Source organism: Rutidosis leptorrhynchoides, chromosome 4 (genome assembly GCF_046630445.1).
Source record: "Rutidosis leptorrhynchoides isolate AG116_Rl617_1_P2 chromosome 4, CSIRO_AGI_Rlap_v1, whole genome shotgun sequence".
Taxonomy (NCBI): Eukaryota; Viridiplantae; Streptophyta; class Magnoliopsida; order Asterales; family Asteraceae; genus Rutidosis; species Rutidosis leptorrhynchoides.
Window position 1 is genome coordinate 288,117,430 of NC_092336.1, and position 15,249 is coordinate 288,132,678.

A 15,249-nucleotide genomic window follows, 5' to 3' on the forward strand; every position below is an offset into this window, starting at 1 on the left:
CGCTTATTTTACATAAAGCATGAAATATAGCACACAATAACTTTGATACAAGATAGTTGTGAAGACAATTCTAGCTAGTACACAAGTCGTTCAGCAAAGGCAATAAAGACACGTAATTCATACGTCCAGAAACAAGTCATGCATTCTGGTTTTACTAGGACTACTTCCCATCCTTGGTCTTGTGCAATATAACCGTTATGGCCGTTGATAAGACAGCGTGTTGTAACGTCATCAAAGGGACGAGGGTTTCGTAATGTCCAACAGTCCCGTAATAATCTAAAAACCTCATTTCTTACCCCAATTACCGACTCCGTCACTTGTGGAAACGTTTTGTTTAATAGTTGTAGCCCGATGTTCTTGTTCTCACTTTGGTGAGAAGCGAACATTACTAATCCGTAAGCATAACATGCTTCTTTATGTTGCATGTTAGCCGCTTTTTCTAAATCACGAAGTCCAATATTCGGATATATTGAGTCAAAATAATTTCTTAACCCGTTGCGTAAAATAGCATTTGGGTTCCCCGCAATATATGCGTCAAAGTAAACACATCGTAACTTATGGGTTTCCCAATGTGATATCCCCCATCTTTCAAACGAAAGTCTCTTATAAACCAAGACATTCTTGGAACGTTCTTCGAATGTCTTACAAACTGATCTCGCCTTAAATAGTTGTGCCGAAGAATTCTGGCCGACTCTAGACAAGATTTCATCAATCATGTCTCCGGGTAGGTCTCTTAAAATATTGGGTTGTCTATCCATTTTGTGTTTTTAAACTGTAAAATAGACAAGAGTTAGATTCATAAAAAAAATACTTATTAATACAAGCAATTTTTACATATATCATAAAGCATAAGAACACTATATTCCATATATTACACCACACGAATACAACTATCTTATTCCAACTCGCTCGTTTCTTCTTCTTCGGTTTTGGTTCGTTTTGCCAAGTTTCTAGGGATATATGATGTTCCCCTAATACGAGCCGTCGTTTTCCACATTGGTTTAGAAAAACCTGGTGGTTTAGAGGTTCCCGGGTCATTGTTACAACCTAAGGACTTCGGGGGTTGACGATACATATAAAGTTCATCGGGGTTGGAATTAGATTTCTCTATTTTTATGCCCTTTCCCTTATTATTTTCTTTTGCCTTTTTAAATTCAGTTGGGGTAATCTAAAATATCCTGTTTACACACGACCATTACATAATGGTTTACAATACAAATATGTTACAACAAAATAAGTTTCTTGAATGCAGTTTTTACATAATATCATACAAGCATGGACTCCAAATCTTGTCCTTATTTAAGTATGCGACAGCGGAAGCTCTTAATAATCACCTGAGAATAAACATGCTTAAAACGTCAACAAAAATGTTGGTGAGTTATAGGTTTAACCTATATATATCAAATCGTAACAATAGACCACAAGATTTCATATTTCAATACACATCCCATACATAGAGATAAAAATCATTCATATGGTGAACACCTGGTAACCGACAATAACAAGATGCATATATAAGAATATCCCCATCATTCCGGGACACCCTTCGGATATGATATAAATTTCGAAGTACTAAAGCATCCGGTACTTTGGATGGGGTTTGTTAGGCCCAATAGATCTATCTTTAGGATTCGCGTCAATTAGGGTGTCTGTTCCCTAATTCTTAGATTACCAGACTTAATAAAAAGGGGCATATTCGATTTCGATAATTCAACCATAGAATGTAGTTTCACGTACTTGTGTCTATTTTGTAAATCATTTATAAAATCTGCATGTATTCTCATCCCAAAAATATTAGATTTTAAAAGTGGGACTATAACTCACTTTCACAGATTTTTACTTCGTCGGGAAGTAAGACTTGGCCACTGGTTGATTCACGAACCTATAACAATATATACATATATATCAAAGTATGTTCAAAATATATTTACAACACTTTTAATATATTTTGATGTTTTAAGTTTATTAAGTCAGCTGTCCTCGTTAGTAACCTACAACTAGTTGTCCACAGTTAGATGTACAGAAATAAATCGATAAATATTATCTTGAATCAATCCACGACCCAGTGTATACGTATCTCAGTATTGATCACAACTCAAACTATATATATTTTGGAATCAACCTCAACCCTGTATAGCTAACTCCAACATTCACATATAGAGTGTCTATGGTTGTTCCGAAATATATATAGATGTGTCGACATGATAGGTCGAAACATTGTATACGTGTCTATGGTATCTCAAGATTACATAATATACAATACAAGTTGATTAAGTTATGGTTGGAATAGATTTGTTACCAATTTTCACGTAGCTAAAATGAGAAAAATTATCCAATCTTGTTTTACCCATAACTTCTTCATTTTAAATCCGTTTTGAGTGAATCAAATTGCTATGGTTTCATATTGAACTCTATTTTATGAATCTAAACAGAAAAGTATAGGTTTATAGTTGGAAAAATAAGTTACAAGTCGTTTTTGTAAAGGTAGTCATTTCAGTCGAAAGAACGACGTCTAGATGACCATTTTAGAAAACATACTTCCACTTTGAGTTTAACCATAATTTTTGGATATAGTTTCATGTTCATAATAAAAATCATTTTCTCAGAATAACAACTTTTAAATCAAAGTTTATCATAGTTTTTAATTAACTAACCCAAAACAGCCCGCGGTGTTACTACGACGGCGTAAATCCGGTTTTACGGTGTTTTTCGTGTTTCCAGGTTTTAAATCATTAAGTTAGCATATCATATAGATATAGAACATGTGTTTAGTTGATTTTAAAAGTCAAGTTAGAAGGATTAACTTTTGTTTGCGAACAAGTTTAGAATTAACTAAACTATGTTCTAGTGATTACAAGTTTAAACCTTCGAATAAGAAAGCTTTATATGTATGAATCGAATGATGTTATGAACATCATTACTACCTTAAGTTCCTTGGATGAACCTACTGGAAAAGAGAAAAATGGATCTAGCTTCAATGGATCCTTGGATGGCTCAAAGTTCTTGAAGCAAAATCATGACACGAAAACAAGTTCAAGTAAGATCATCACTTGAAATAAGATTGTTATAGTTATAGAAATTGAACCAAAGTTTGAATATGATTATTACCTTGTATTAGAATGATAACCTACTGTAAGAAACAAAGATTTCTTGAGGTTGGATGATCACCTTACAAGATTGGAAGTGAGCTAGCAAACTTGAAAGTATTCTTGATTTTATGAAACTAGAACTTTTGGAATTTATGAAGAACACTTAGAACTTGAAGATAGAACTTGAGAGAGTTCAATTAGATGAAGAAAATTGAAGAATGAAAGTGTTTGTAGGTGTTTTTGGTCGTTGGTGTATGGATTAGATATAAAGGATATGTAATTTTGTTTTCATGTAAATAAGTCATGAATGATTACTCATATTTTTGTAATCTTATGAGATATTTCATGCTAGTTGCCAAATGATGGTTCCCACATGTGTTAGGTGACTCACATGGGCTGCTAAGAGCTGATCATTGGAGTGTATATACCAATAGTACATACATCTAAAAGCTGTGTATTGTACGAGTACGAATACGGGTGCATACGAGTAGAATTGTTGATGAAACTGAACGAGAATGTAATTGTAAGCATTTTTGTTAAGTAGAAGTATTTTGATAAGTGTATTGAAGTCTTTCAAAAGTGTATAAATACATATTAAAACACTACATGTATATACATTTTAACTGAGTCGTTAAGTCATCGTTAGTCGTTACATGTAAGTGTTGTTTTGAAACCTTTAGGTTAACGATCTTGTTAAATGTTGTTAACCCAATGTTTATAATATCAAAAGAGATTTTAAATTATTATATTATCATGATATTATGATGTACGAATATCTCTTAATATGATATATATACATTAAATGTCGTTACAACGATAAACGTTACATATATGTCTCGTTTCAAAATCATTAAGTTAGTAGTCTTGTTTTTACATATGTAGTTCATTGTTAATATAATTAATGATATGTTTACTTATCATAATATCATGTTAACTATATATATAACCATATATATGTCATCATATAGTTTTTTTTTACAAGTTTTAACGTTCGTGAATCACCGGTCAACTTGGGTGGTCAATTGTCTATATGAAACCTATTTCAATTAATCAAGTCTTAACAAGTTTGATTGCTTAACATGTTGGAAACATTTAATCATGTAAACATCAATCTCAATTAATATATATAAACATGGAAAAGTTCGGGTGACTACAATTTAGGCCCCGCTAAATATAAATTTAATACTATTTACCCTCTTCTGATAGCTAATTCCGATGTCTTACGACTTAACGACACCGCATAAATTAAACCATCCATTTTGGTCATATCAAGAGAGGTGTAAAATTTTTGGCGCCGCTGCCAGGGATCTGGTATCAGACAATACTGCTTCTATCAAACCTATTTGCAAACTTTGAGTGGTGTCTAAGAAAGACGATTATAAAAAGACTTGGTTGTTGGATTTTCTGAACAGTCTCCAATTATATTGGGACCAAAAGGATCCTACCTCTCTGCCGTCGATCTGGCCACTTATATTGTCAAATATTTTGTGCGAAGCTCTATTATCAAAATACCAGGGAATCAGTAGCAAGAACCAAAAACATATAAAACTTAGGATAATTGCCTTAGATTATATCACACCCCCAGTTAGGGCCTGGGCGAAATGTGAATTAATATCAAACAACCAACATATTATAATAAACGAGAACAATACTAAATGATAAAATCAAACTTTAATGAGAGTACGCAGCAGAAAATGATATGTCGTTACAAAGGAATAAAGTAAATGTTTAAATGCAATAGTAATAAATGCGATATCTTTTGATCCTATGTCCAAGTAGCATCACATAAGCAGTAGATAAGAAAGCTTGAATCAAATAGCACCTGAGACAAAACATGCTAAAGTGTCAACCAAAAAGGTTGAGTGAAGTTCATAGGTTTAACAAAAGTTTGACCGTTGTTTTAGACTACAAGATTTAGTTTATAAAGTTGATCTCCCGCAGGATCAAAAAGTTATGCCAATACGTGATATTTAGACTAAACGTTCAAGTTTGCCCCAAGACAAGTTATCATTTATACTTGTCGGTTTAATTTCATTATTAAGTAATACAAAGACTTAGTCAAATGTATCGGGGACGTTACTCCCGATAGGCCTACCCCCAATAATTAAGCATGCAAGCAGCAATTAAAAATATCACTGTAGGGACTTAGTCGAATATAGCCGGGTATAGCATAGTGTTAACAGTTGGTACTTGTGTCTAAATTGTAAAATGTAAAAACATCATGTGTCTCACCCCAAGAATAAAAGTAAATAAGTTGCGCAATAGTAAGTAGGGCTATGAATTCACCTTAGTAAGTAGAGAGATGTGGTTATTGATAATGCTAAAAACGAACATATATTTCATAGAATTATCCCTCAAGAAAGACAAGCTTTTAGTTGCAATTGTTCTATTTACAAGTGATATTCGTTTAAATAATAAAAGGTGAAGACAAAAGACAGATTCGATGATTTGAAGACGCAAACGACCAAAAAGCTAAAAAGTACAAAGTACAATCAAAGTGGTTCAAATTATTGATGAGAAACGTCTAAAAATTACAAGAGTACGAGCCGCAAAACGCAAAGTACAAGATATTAAAATGTACACAAGGACGTTCAAAAATCCAAAACCGGGACATGAACCAACTATCAACGCGCGATGCAACGGAACTAAAATTACAAGTCAACTGAGTACAAGAATATAATATAATTTATAATTAATTATATAAAATTATATATATTATATTATATATATATTAAAATTCGAGCAGCCCACGTTTAAAATGAATTGTGACCAGTATTTGATGGCCATGCGATCGCATGGCCAGCATGAAGAAAACTCATGCGATCGCATGAGCCCAGGAGCTTGGCCACATCTATAAATTCAGCAGTTTTTCGAAAGAAAATAACACATCTTTTTCTATCCACACTCTCTCACGATATATATATATATATATATATATATATATATATATATATATATATATATATATAATTTTAATTTTAATTTAAGATTAATAATAATAAGGGTATGTTAGCAAATGTTGTATGTGTGTAATTCGAAATTCTGTCCGTGTAACGCTACGCTATTATTAATCATTGTAAGTTATGTTCAACCTTTTTAAATTAATGTCTCGTAGCTAAGTTATTATTATGCTTATTTAAATTGAAGTAATCGTGATGTTGGGCTAAAATATTAAAGACGGGGTTATTGGGCTTTGTACCATAATTGGGGTTTGGACAAAAGACCGAAACTTGTGGAAATTGGACTATGGGCTATTAATTGGCTTTATATTTGTTTAATTGAATGATAGTTCGTTAATTTAATATAAAGATTTACAATTGGACGTACCTATAAATAACCATATATACTCGATCGGACACGATGTGCGGGATATTTATAAGTACTAATAATCGTTCATTTGACTGCACACGGGAATGGATTAATAGTTAATGGACTCGTTAAAACAGGGGTGAATTATGTACAAGGACACTTGGCGTAATTATTAACAAAGTATTAAAACCTTGGGTTACACGCAGTCGATATACGGGTATAATTATTAAACAAAGTATTAAGAGCTTGTTACAGTTTAAGTCCCCAATTAGTTGGAATATTTGACTTCGGATATAATATAAGGATAATTTGACGAGGACACTCGCACTTTATATTTATGACTGATGGACTGTTATGAACAAAAACCAGATGGACATATCGAATAATCCAGGACAAAGGACAATTAACCCATGGTAATGAACTAAAATCAACACGTCAAACATCATGATTACGGAAGTTTAAATAAGCATAATTCCTTTAATTCATATTTAATCGCACTTTTATTTACTGTCATTTTATTCAATGCATTTTTATTTATCACACTTTTTAATTATCTTACTTTTTAATTATCACAATTTTATTTATCGCACTTTAAATTATTGCATTTTAATTATCGTCATTTACTTTATGCTTTAAATTAAGTTATATTTATTTTTAATATTTTACATTAGGTTTTAACTGCGACTTAAGACATAAAATCGACAAACCGGTCATTAAACGGTAAAAATCCCCTTTTATAATATATATATATATATATATATATATATATATATATATATATATATATATATATATATACAAATATAGTTTTAAAAATATAGCGTTAAACTTGGCTAGTGTGAAGACCCATTCTAATCCATCCAGACGAAGTCCATATCGATTATAAACGATTCACAATAGTTGATTACATCGCGAGGTACTTGACCTCTATATGATACATTTTACAAACATTGCATTCGTTTTTGAAAAGACAAATCTTTCATTACATCGTAAATTGACGGCAGGCATAACATTTCATAATATATCTAACTATAATTGACTTAATTATAATCTTGATGAACGCAACGACTTAAATGCAATGTCTTTTGAAATATGTCATAAATGACTCCAAGTAATAACTCTAAGATGAGCAAACGCACAGCGGAAGATTTCTTTAATACCTGAGAATAAACATGCTTTAAAGTGTCAACCAAAAGGTTGGTGAGTTCATTAGTTTAACATAAATAATCATTTCATAATTTTAATAGACCACAAGATTTCATATTTCCATTTCTCATAAACATACGTCCCATGCATAGAGACAAAAATATCATTCATATGGATTGAACACCTGGTAACCGACATTCACAATTTTCATATAAGAATATCCCCATCATTCCGGGATCCTCCTTCGGACATGATATAAATTTCAAAGTACTAAAGCATCCGGTACTTTGGATGGGGCTTGTTGGGCCCGATAGATCTATCTTTAGGATTCGCGTCAATTAGGGTGTCTGTTCCCTAATTCTTAGATTACCAGACTTAATAAAAAGGGGCATATTCGATTTCGATAATTCAACCATATAATGTAGTTTTGATTACTTGTATCTATTTCGTAAAAACATTTATAAAAATTGCGCATGTATTCTCAGCCCAAAAATATAAAGGGTAAAAAGGTAAATGAAACTCACCTAATATATTTTGTAGTAAAAATACATATGACTATATTGAACAATCGAACAATGCAGGGTTGGCCTCGGATTCACGAACCTATATCATTGGTGTGTGTATATATATATATACATATATATATATATATATATATATATATATATATATATATATATATATATATATATATTAAAACGTATAATCGTAATCGAACAATTTATTATATCTTAATTCTTTTTATTATATATTTAATTTGTGTTTGTATTCAGAAATAATAATTATTTATATAGTTTTATTAATATATCCATACTGGTTTAATGTTATAATTTAAAATCGATAGTTTGTTATATGTAAGTATTTATATAAATAAAATTAATAGATTTGATATATATATAGTTATGTGAAATATTATAGTATATGTGATAAATATATCTTATGTATATAATATTTATCTATTTTAAAGTAATAGTTTTGATAATAATAATGATCTACTAATAATAATATTAGTAACCCTAATGAAAATATAATAACTTTAATAGTAAAGTTAATTTTTGATAAAAAAGATAGTTTTACTTAACAATGGAAATTTTGGTAATTTTAATTAAAAAGTTACATTTAGTATTAAAGATAACAATAATAATACTGATAATAATAATAATAAGAACTATGAGAATAATCTTTTAACTACTAATGATAATAATGCTAATAAGTTTAATAATATTAATACTAGTAATCATATTAATACTAATAATGATAATATTATTAATAATACTTATATTAATATTAGTAATAATGATAATACCACTACTAAATTTTTATAATAATAATAATAATAATAATAATAATAATAATAATAATAATAATAATAATAATAATAACAACAACAATAATAATAATAATAATAATAATAATAATAATAATAATAATAATAATAATAATAATAATAATAATAATAATAATAATAATAATTAAAATAATACGGAGTAAAACCTAATAACAATACGTGTTTTGTTTAACTGTCCCCCAAATCAAATCGAAGTTCACAGAAGCAAAGTGCAGGAGAACTCTCACGATTTAGGGTTTTCAATTCATCAACATATAAATCAATCAAGCAACAATCACCGATGTATAATAGGTTATTGGTTCATCATCATCTTCATTCGAGCATTAATAAATCACGAATAGCAGATCATCAACATCGATCTTCATTGTATCATAATCATCATCGTCCATCCTTCATAAATTGATTATGTAGTCGGTTCATTACTGGATCGAATAGGTAATTGATGTTATCATATTATAGAAGGTATTTTGGGAAATTGATGGTGATTATCGATGAGTTTACTGAGGTGTTGATTAATCGGACTTCAACTTCTCAAATCATAATCATCATCATCTTTACCGTAAATTTCAATTTTTCTGTTTAATTTGATATGTACAATCAAGGATCCATTTACGTAATTCTATTTATTTATAAGTAATTCGTATACTAGTGGACTGATTAGCCTGATTGAATTGTTCTTCCTTATTAACCTTTTTGAATTGTTTATGCTAAATCTCATGTTCATAGTAACAATCTTGTTTTTTTTTATAGAATTAAAAATTTGATTGTATTTTAGGGGATAGGTTGGTCTTTGTGATTTTTGGGTATTGATTTGGAATTAGTGAAGTACAAATATAGCAGCTCACCGATGGTTGTCTGCAGTTGGTTGTTGAGGTCACGATAAATAGCAACAACAGTCAAATGGTTTCGATGAGTTGTAGCTGAAACAGGAATAATAGCAGTAGCAACAATATGGTGATTGTAGGGGTGGTTTTGGTGGTGGTTTGTAAGGTGATTCAAAACAGAACATGAGTACAGCAACAATAAAGATTTTAGTAACCCAGCTGCAACCTTGGTATTCATCTTCTATCATTTTCGCTTTTTTTAAAATCAAAGCATAAAAGTAGAAGTTGCAGGTGGTGGTGTTCACAAGTGTATGATGGGTGCAAAGTGGGTTTGGTTGTGGTGACCGGTTGTAGAGATGGTGGCATTTTATAGTTGTTCTTGATGGTTCGGGTGGTGGTGATAGTTGTGGTTTGCTACTGTGATCAAGAGTAACCGTTAATGGTTGATGGTGGTGGCTAGATGATGGCTGCTCAGGTTGATCGAATTGAGTTGGTGACGGTTCACATGTGGTATTGTAGTTGAAGAGGGTGGTGAGGGTTGTAAGATGGTGGTTCGAGAATGGTGCTGCAAGAATGCATTTGGTCCGTTTCTTTTCTTTCTTCTTTATTTCACAACTAGCTGTAGGGAATGTATAATTGCAGGTGAATGATTAAGTGGTGACAAGAATTGATTTTGGTTGTTTTGTAGCTATAAAGGTGGTTGACAAAGAAAGATATGGGGAAGAAAATGCAATCATGAATGGTCATGTTTGTTGTTATGTGTTTATCTCTGTATGGACTATCTATTGTCTATGTAAAAGTATACATAAATTATTAGATGGTAATTGTTTGTTTGGACAGGATACGAAAAAAAAAATAAGTGGGTGTGTGATTGACAATTAGACATAAAACAGAAAGCAATTTGGATAGATAGTATGATTTTACATATGTATAAAATAGATGTATGTGATCATATATATGTCTCTATATATATATAAATAATTTAGGATAGAATATAAAACCAAATGAAAGACATATAGTTAGAAGTAGTGGTGATCAAAGTGAAGTTGTGGTGGCTTTTCGAATAGACATGGAAATCGTGTAAAATAGAATTACTGGATTGATTTTAGATTCAAGTACCAAAAATATGTAAATAATTAAATATGTAATAATACTAATATAAATATAAATATATTCATATTGTACAAGGAATGGTAACAAATCAATAATATTGCTTAACTAGAAATTAAGAAACATAAATGAGTAATCTTGCAAGTGGAGTGAAAGGGAAAAGAATAGTTGACAGAAAAATTCGAATTATTATTTATATATATACATACACATATATCTATTTATAATTAATTGTTCGTGAATCCTCGAGAACAGTCGAAGGATAATTGCATTCATAAAAATAGTTCATAATCTTTGAGACTCAACCTAACAAACTTTGCTTATCGTGTTAAAGTTATGAAATCGTATCGAGAGTTTGGTTCAAAATTAGTCGAAATTTTCCGGGTCACTACAGCTAGCTCCGTGTGAAACGAACCAGACTTACTAAAAACTACACTACTATACGATTAGGTACACTGCCTATAAGTGTTGTAGCAAGGTTTAGTTATATCCACTCTATAAATAAATAAATAACTTGTGTAAAATTGTATCATATTTAATAGTATTTCGTATAAAAATATAACTATTTCGTATACACCTCTGCGCACATCAAGTATTTTTGGCGACGCTACCGGGGATCACTTAACGCCGAAGCGAAACGCTATTTTTTAAAAAAAAATAGATTTTTATTAAGTTTTAATTTCTTTTTATAAAAATACGTTTTAAATATTAAAAATACAAAAATATAAAGAGAAAAACGAAATATATATATATTTTTAAGAGTTTGTTTAAAATATAAAGTTTTTCTATTTCTATTTTAGTTTTTAAAAATTAAGTTTTTATTCATTTTATATAAATAAATTAAAAACAGAAAAATAAAAAAAAATATATAAAAAGTATTCGGGCTACACTGTAGCAGCCCAATTTGTGATCTGAATATCTGGGCCATGCGACCACCTGAACCCGTAGGCTAAAACTCATGCGACCGCATGAGATTGTCTGACACGCAAGGATTGAACCTGGTACTGCATTAATTACGGAGTATAATTTAATTATTATTATTAGTAAACCCTAATTAGGGTTAATTATTATAGTAATTAGTTTTAGTTTTATTTATTTTGTATTTTTAAGTTATAATTAGTTTTATTAATTATATAAATTAATACTTTTATAAAATAATAATATAAAAATAATATATTTTTTTTAAATTGTATTTTTATAACTTTAGTTTTATTTTTTAAATTTTGTATCTTTTAGTCGTTTAATCGTAATTTATATATTTACCGTTCGTAATTAGTTTAAGATTAGTATTTGCCGTAGTTTATTTTTATTTCTAGATTTTTAGGCTTTGTCGTAAAATCCCTTAAGTGCTTTTTCTTTAGATTAAGACTTAGGCGCTTTAGAATTTTACGACGTTGCTTATTGCTTTAGTATTTAAAATTTTAGTGACTTTTAAGTTATTTCCGTTTTGAATATAGAATTCTTTTAAGCTTTAATACCTTTAGACGCAACTTTTAATATTTAGTTTTTAGACTTTTGAGTTTCGACGCTTTTTTTTTTTTTTTTTTTCGACCTTTTATTTTTTTCGACATTTTTCGACGCGCTCTTTTTCTTTCTTATTTCTCGACGCTTTAGTTTTTAGGACATAGAATTTTCTATTTCTTCTCTAAAATTTCAAAACAAAAAATTATTTTAAGTGGTTAAATTGATAGACATCCAAAATTTACTGGTTCGTAGTAATAGTTAGATTTGTTAGTGGCGATTTGTGGGCTTCCGATTTAAAGGGTCCTGTCTACCTGCTGCATCTATTGGCTATTCAAAACGTGAGCAAAATCAGAAAAGTCTATTAATTTGATAAATTATATAATTTTTTATAACTAATAGGATATTCTGTGAATGCACCGAGCAAAACGTTCACCACATTTTATACGTTCACCACCTGTAACTCGATCAAGACATCTAGCCAACATTGTCGACGTTGATTTTTCTTTAGAATCGTCATCTAGTCGACCAAGTACTCCAGTTCAAATTTTCGATAATCCATTTTTTGAACCCGACCTCACAATTGAGAATCCGGAGGATATTCAGGGACAATTCAGAGATCCTGAACCACTAATTATTCCTCCTGAACCACAAATTACTCATCCAGAGATTGTCGAGGAAGAAACTATTAAATCAAAATCCTCTAGTGATTCATATTTAACCAACGCAATAATGGAAAATCTGGAACCTCTAAGTATAGAAGACCGAATGAGAGCTATACGCACTGGCCAAGATCACGCAATTACTCAACCAGACATTAATGCGCCAGATTATGAAATCAAAGGACAAATCCTACACATGGTAACTAATCAATGCCAATTTAGTGGTGCGCCGAAGGAAGATCCATACGAACATCTTCGTACCTTTAATAGGATCTGTACACTATTTAAAATCCAAGAAGTGAAGGATGAACAGATCTATCTCATGTTATTTTCCTGAACTTTAAAGGGAGAAGTCAAAGATTGGTTAGAATCGTTACCTGAAGGGGCGATTGATACATGGGATGTTTTAGTTGAAAATTTTCTTAAACAATTCTTTCCGGCATCTAAAGCCGTGAGACTTCAAGGAGAAATAGTTACGTTCACGCAAAAGCTAAATGAAACTTTGTATGAGCATGGACAAGATTTGGAAAGTTGTTGAGAGGATGTCCGCAACATGGTTTAGACACTTATCAAATAGTACAAATATTCTACCAAGGATGTGACATCACTACTGTAGTGACCCGAACTTTTCCATGTTTATATATATATTAAATAAAATTGTTATTTACATGATTAAGTGTTTCCAACATGTTAAGCAATCAAACTTGTTAAGACTTGATTAATTGAAATAGGTTTCATATAGACAATTGACCACCCAAGTTGACCGGTGATTCACGAACGTTAAAACTTGTAAAAACTTTACGATGACATATATATGGTTATATATATAGTTAACATGATTTTATTATAAGTATGTATCTCATTAGGTATTTTAACAATGAGTTATATACATAAAAAATGAGACTATTAATTTAAGAAACTCAAAAATGATATATATAACGATTATCGTTATAACAACGTCTTACTAGGTACATATGAATCATATTAAGATATTGATACACTTGGTTAATTATGTTAAATGATAAGTAAATATATTATTAAGTGTATTAACAATGAAATACATATGTAAAAATAAGACTACTAACTTAATGATTTCGAAATGAGACATTTATGTAACGATTATCGTTGTAACGACATTTAACTGTATATATATCATACCAAGATATATTATATATCATAATATTATGATAATATAACAATTTAACATCTCATTTGTTATAATAAACAATGGGTTAACAACATTCAACAAGATCGTTAACCTAAAGGTTTCAAAACAACAATTACATGTAACGACTAACGATGACTTAACGACTCAGTTAAAATGTATATACATGTAGTGTTTTAATATGTATTTATACACTTTTGAAAGACTTCAAGACACTTATCAAAATACTTCTACTTAACAAAAATGCTTACAATTACATCCTCGTTCAGTTTCATCAACAATTCTACTCGTATGCACCCGTATTCGTACTCGTACAATACACAACTTTTAGATGTATGTACTATTGGTATATACACTCCAATGATCAGCTCTTAGCAGCCCATGTGAGTCACCTAACACATGTGGGAACCATCATTTGGCAAGTAGCATGAAATATCTCATAAAATTACAAAAATATGAGTAATCATTCATGACTTATTTACATGAAAACAAAATTACATATCCTTTATATCTAATCCATACACCAACGACCAAAAACACCTACAAACACTTTCATTCTTCAATTTTCTTCATCTAATTGATCTCTCTCAAGTTCTATCTTCAAGTTCTAAGTGTTCTTCATAAATTCTAAAAGTTCTAGTTTCATAAAATCAAGAATACTTCCAAGATTGCAAGTTTACTTCCAAGTTTTCTAAATCCATTCCAAGTAATCATCCAAGATCAAGAAACCTTTATTACTTACAGTAGGTTATCTTTCTAATACAAGGTAATAATCATATTCAAACTTTAATTCAATTTCTATAACTATAACAATCTTATTTCGAGTGAAAATCTTACTTGAACTGTTTTCGTGTCATGATTCTGCTTCAAGAACTTTCAAGCCATCCAAGGATCCTTTGAAGCTAGATCCATTTTTCTCATTTCCAGTAGGTTTATCCAAGGAACTTGAGGTAGTAATGATGTTCATAACATCATTCGATTCATACATATAAAGCTATCTTATTCGAAGGTTTAAACTTGTAATCAATAGAACATAGTTTAGTTAATTCTAAACTTGTTCGCAAATAAAAGTTAATCCTTCTAAATTGACTTTTAAAATCAACTAAACACATGTTCTATATCTATATGATATGCT